Source organism: Phyllobates terribilis, unplaced genomic scaffold (assembly GCF_046119375.1).
Source record: "Phyllobates terribilis strain yellow unplaced genomic scaffold, ASM4611937v1 Scaffold_2__4_contigs__length_985480577, whole genome shotgun sequence".
NCBI lineage: Eukaryota > Metazoa > Chordata > Amphibia > Anura > Dendrobatidae > Phyllobates > Phyllobates terribilis.
In genome coordinates, this window is record NW_027362762.1 from 109,234,755 (window position 1) to 109,240,847 (window position 6,093).

Here is a 6,093-nt window from a genome sequence, read left to right on the forward strand (position 1 = left end):
AGGGTTTTACTTAGCTGACGCAATTCAGAGCGCAGGCTGTCCAGCTCGCTAGGGGACGCTGTTTGCACTTTTGCCTCAGCCGCTAATGAAGGGGCAGTGAGTGCTGTGGGTATTGGGGTGGCCCCACCCTGGTAATGCTAGATAGCAGTATCTGATGTTTCCAGGGGCTGAAGGCGGCATTTGGATGATCTAAGGTCCACCACCGTACAGTTCTGCTCTCCTCCTGGGACCTTAACCCCCGGATGAATTGTTCTATCAGCATTTTGTCCTCATCATGTATGCTGGCTGGACTAACCTGTTTCAGGGCCCGCAGGGCCTCTTGTAAACGCCAGGCATAGTCCCGGATACTGTCCTCAGGTTTCTGGGTACAGTGGTAGAACCTCATCCGAAAATCTGTCTCAGTGCGGTTTTCAAAGACAGTTTGCAGTCTCTTAAATATAATAGATACTGATTTCTGGTCTGCGGCTGGCCAAGTTTCAACTTCCCGCTCTCCGGCACCAGCCAATTGTCCCGGCACAACAGCGGCTCTCCGTTTACCAGTCATTGAGTACATGTCCAATACACCGCATATTTTTCTTTTGAACCCAGACAGGGTGTCGGGTTTGCCGTCATACTGGGGGAGCCATTTCGCTCCAGGGACGTACGGCAGGGCCATGGGTATCACTGGAGTCAGGACCCCTGCTGGTGGGGCGGCTGCTCCGGCCTGAGCAGCGCCGGGCGCGAGTTGAGCATCGGGAGTGTTAACCGGTGGTCCGGCGTTTGCTGGTCGTCGGCCATGGTTGTGCCCCCCCAGTAAACCGTAGCCTACCTTCTTTGCTTTTATCGGGTAGGCCGCAGCACCGAAGATCGCGGTCTCCTTCCAGTACCTGACGCTTCCTGGTGCGGCGTCAGAGCGCGAGGCGGGGCTTGGGCGTCGCGTGCTACCAACGGTCACGCCTCTCTGGTTCCCGCAGTTACGCCCCTCTTCTTCCCGCGCGGCGACGCGGTAATGGCGGCGATGTTCACCACAGTTCAAACACAGTTCAAATACGCACACAGTACCCGGTGGCAAAGGGCACGAAATCCTGTTCGTGACACCAGGAAGAGTATGACTAGCCCAGGGGGATATGAGGGAAACTCGGTACCCAGGCTTTGACCTTCTGTGGGATGTTATGGCAGTCGGCTCCCGGGCCCATACCCTGGGGTCACTCTTTAAAAGGGGTTTGTTACTTGAAGGGATGAATAACAGTTTTGTCTCGTGATGCCACCTGTGGTTCCCGGTAATGGGTACCCGCGCTGCTGCAGACCTCCGGGGGGGGTGATGGGATGGCAGATGAGATGTCTCTGCTCCCCACAGGTGGAGCAGGCCCCCGGGGCAGGGTTGATGGAAGCGATGCAGGTGAGAGTTGGCCCAGTCGGGTCAGGGGGAATGACGGACACGCACACAGGGGATTCGCTTCAGTACCTTTACTGGTGTAAACGGCAGGTATGGTCCAGGGTACTTGGTAGGAGGGGTGCACTTCTGGACTCTCCCCAGTGAGCGGCTAGTAGGCCTCCTGATCCGTTTCTTCCTCTCTCTCTCTGAAGCTCCTGACCAGCCTGGAACTAGGCCTAGCTTCTGTACTGTTTCACTCTCTCACCTGTCTGCTTGGTAGTAAGAACTTTTCTCTGGCTACCACTATCCCTGGACGCTGGGACCTTCGTGGTTCCTAGTTCTGTAGATGATTGTAGCTTCAGGTTGACCAGGGGTCTAGAATCCTCCTGGTATACCGGTTATTCCTACTGGGCGTAGAGGACCCTGTAGGCGCGGACCCGGTGTCCGGCTTGTGTTCTGTGGTGAGCTTAAGATGCTCCTCTGCCCCCTTAACTCCTCTCTCCTCTCCTTGCCTCCGGCCACGCTCTAGGCCCTCAGGCTTCAGCACGTGCTTTAGGCCTTGGCTTGCCCTCAGCACAGCAGCTCAACAGGTGCTGCCTCTTCACTGATCTCAAGTGCCAGTACACTCTCCCTACCTAACTCCACCCTCCAGTATATATATCCCTAACAGGGCTCCCTCTGGTGGTATGAGGTGGAAGGGTGGAGGTGTCTGTGTGTAGTAAGGGCCTCTTGTGTAGAAGTCCGTCCATGCACCCTTTTGGGTCCTGTGGTACCTGTGTGTAGCAGGGTGCCACACTTAATCATTGCATAAAGCAATGATAAAGCAATGATTAAGGAGGCCAACTTCTGAAACATGTTTTCTTGCTTTACTATGGTGTAGTTGTGACTATTTTTAATTTTCTACAAAAAAGAATGTTTTATTTTATCGGATATCCTTGGAAGCTGGAGTTACACGTCTTTTTCCTATCCTTACCTGTTGTTGCACCAACTTGCTCCGTGCCTCCGGATCTCCTCAATGGGTGACCTGACTTTCTCCTTACTATAGCCTTTTTTATTTTAAACACTAGTTCTTAATCTAACAATACTTTCTCCAGTTGGACACCGCTTTAAAATCTGCTAAACATGCAACAAATCAAGCAGAATGTAAGACTCAGCAAAGGTGGTAAGGTTTCAGCAACAAGTTCCCGTTTGCTGATGCATACACATAAATGATCACTTGCTCTTTGCCCCAAGCAACAATTCACAGATATTGAGCTTTTCCTGAAATATGTCACCCTTGAAATAACAAAGCAGAGAAATTATGCTCAAAGCTTTAGAAAACATCGAGCTGTGATTTGATTGCAATATTTTACTTCAATTTTGATGAATTACATCCTAGTGTGTTGTGGTATTATACACCAGAAGGCATTGCTAAATATTCTCATAATGAAGTTATTGGTGATCTAGGATTTAATGGAGGTGTCTAATACTTAAGGTAATCTGAAATGGTTCAAAATTAAGTGGAATCAGATAATATACCGTAAATGGAAAAAATGTTTTAGAAAGCCAGAAGTGACTTACGTTTCTTATAACTTTTCTATAGAGCAGTAGGAAAAAACTAAAAATCTTTTCTGCACCCGTCGCTGCGGTCCCTAGTGTTTACAGTGTATGCAACTGAATGTGGGTAGGAAAACCTATAAACATATAGGAGCACTAGCCAAGGGTGATTAAAAGTTTTTCTTTATTTAACAAATATCAGACAAAAATAAAAAATATATTTAAAAGGAGAATGTCAGACATAAGCTAAAACCACACTGAACCCTCAAATGCAAAGCTGAATGGTGCACATAACGGTGTATCCAAAGAATGCAGCAATCAAAATCGTTTTGTCACATCCAAAAATGTGGAACAATGTAATAGGTGTAAATATATTGTGGATAAAAAATCCTACATGAAAATTATTGACCTTAAACGTGTAATTAAAGCATATATGGAAGAATATCACTCATGTAATCAAAGGAATGAAAAATAATTAAAAAAATATGCAGCATATACAGGGATGTAAACATAAATGTAATGCAGTAAAAGGGTATCCAGAGCATGTCGTGGTAGAAAACGAATGATTTCTGTCCTGTGTCTGAGAAAAAGTCAGACTGCTGCCTCCAAACATAGACTAATGAGATCAAACATTGGTCGTGATGAAGAGGCAAATGCAGTACCCAAATATAGCTAATTTGCAGACAGTTGATAATCAACATAGCAAATAAGTCAACTATGTCCAGAAGATAACACAGATACACTGATGTTTAAACATGAATAAACCAAGAGTACTGCAATAGCAATAGAGATACAACCCTGTTAAAGAAAAATATAAGCCCAATTTAGTAAATGCATAGGAGGCAAAAACTGAACCTGTGTAGTAGCCAAGGAACACCCCTGATGCGCGTTTCGTGTACAGCTTCCTCTGAGGGGTGATGTGGGGATGTCAGGGTAAGTTATTTATAGAAATACCAATCATAAGGCGGCTGTGTTTGGCGCTCACTTCTCCCGCATCCACGGCCGGAAATCCACGAGTCGACGTCTTACGTCACCTCCATCCACACCAGATGCGTCATAGTGAGGGCAGGGGAAGGCGAGGCCCAGGAGACGCATCGTCAGGGAGACCAGTCCCGGAGTGGGCAGAGGCGAGCGTGCACCGCTGGATCACATGTAGGGTAAGTATAAGGAAAGGACCCAGAGGGGAACATTATCCCATATGTAACTATCTGCTAAGACAAGCCACCCGGCAGAAATACATATAGTAAAATATACTGTAATGGAGAAACTGCGAATGTAACTATGAATACATACAGTTGAAATCAAAAGTTTACATAGACTATATAAAAAGACACATATGCATGTTTTTCTCAATATTTGACATGAAATTAGAATAAACCTTTCCCATTTTAGGTCAATTAGGATTACCATCATTTTTAATATTTGACAAATGCCAGAATAATGAGAGAGAGAGAATGTTTAAAGGAATTTTTATTACTTACTGCAAAGTCAAAAGTTTACATACACTAAGATTACTATGCCTTTAAACAATTCTGGACTGCCCATATGATTACAGTACAGACCAAAAGTTTGGACACACCTTCTCATTTAAAAATTTTTCTGTATTTTCATAACTTTGAAAATTGTACATTCACACTGAAGGCATCAAAACTATGAATTAACACATGTGGAATTATATACTTAACAAAAAAGTGTGAAACAACTGAAAATATGTCTTATATTCTAGGTTCTTCAAAGTAGCCACCTTTTGCTTTGATGACTGCTTTGCACACTCTTGGCATTCTCTTGATGAGCTTCAAGAGGTAGTCACCGGAAATGGTTTTCACTTCACAGGTGTGCCCTGTCAGGTTTAATAAGTGGGATTTCTTGCCTTATAAATGGAGTTGGGACCATCAGTTGTGTTGTGCAGAAGTCTGGTGGATACACAGCTGATAGTCCTACTGAATAGACTGTTAGAATTTGTATTATGGCAAGAAAAAAGCAGCTAAGTAAAGAAAAACGAGTGGCCATCATTACTTTAAGAAATGAAGGTCAGTCAGTGCGAAAAATTGGGAAACTTTGAAAGTGTCCCCAAGTGCAGTTGCAAAAACCATCAAGCGCTACCAAGAAACTGGCTCACATGAGGACCGCCCCAGGAAAGGAAGACCAAGAGTCACCTCTGCTTCTGAGGATAAGTTTATCCAAGTCACCAGCCTCAGAAATTGCAGGTTAACAGCAGCTCAGATTAGAGACCAGGTCATTGCCACACAGAGTTCTGGCAGCAGACACATCTCTTCAACAACTGTTAAGAGGAGACTTTGTGCAGCAGGCCTTCATGGTAAAATAGCTGCTAGGAAACTCCTGCTAAGGACAGGCAACAAGCAGAAGAGACTTGTTTGGGCTAAAGAACACAAGGAATGGACATTAGACCAGTGGAAATCTGTGCTTTGGTCTGATGAGTCCAAATTTGAGATCTTTGGTTCCAACCACCGTGTCTTTGTGCGACGCAGAAAAGGTGAACGGATGGACTCTACATGCCTGGTTTCCACCGTAAAGCATGGAGGAGGAGGTGTGATAGTGTAAGGGTGCTTTGCTGGTGACACTGTTGGGGATTTATTCAAAATTGAAGGCATTCTGAACCAGCATGGCTACCACAGCATCTTGCAGCGGCATGCTATTCCATCTGGTTTGTGTTTAGTTGGACCATCATTTATTTTTCAATAGGACAATGACCCCAAACACACCTCCAGGCTGTGTAAGGGCTATTTGACCAAGAGGGAGAGTGATGCGGTGCTACGCCAGATGACCTGGCCTCCACAGTCACCAGACCTGAACCCAATCGAGATGGTTTGGGGTGAGCTGGACCGCAGAGTGAAGGCAAAAGGGCCAACAAGTGCTAAGCATCTCTGGGAACTCCTTCAAGATTGTTGGAAGACCATTTCCGGTGACTACCTCTTGAAGCTCATCAAGAGAATGCCAAGAGTGTGCAAAGCAGTCATCAAATCAAAAGGTGGCTACTTTGAAGAACCTAGAATATAAGACATATTTTCAGTTGTTTCACACTTTTTTGTTAAGTATATAATTCCACATGTGTTAATTCATAGTTTTGATGCCTTCAGTGTGAAAGTACAATTTTCATAGTCATGAACATACAGAAAAATCTTTAAATGAGAAGGTGTGTCCAAACTTTTGGTCGGTACTGTATGTCATGTGTTTGGAAGCTT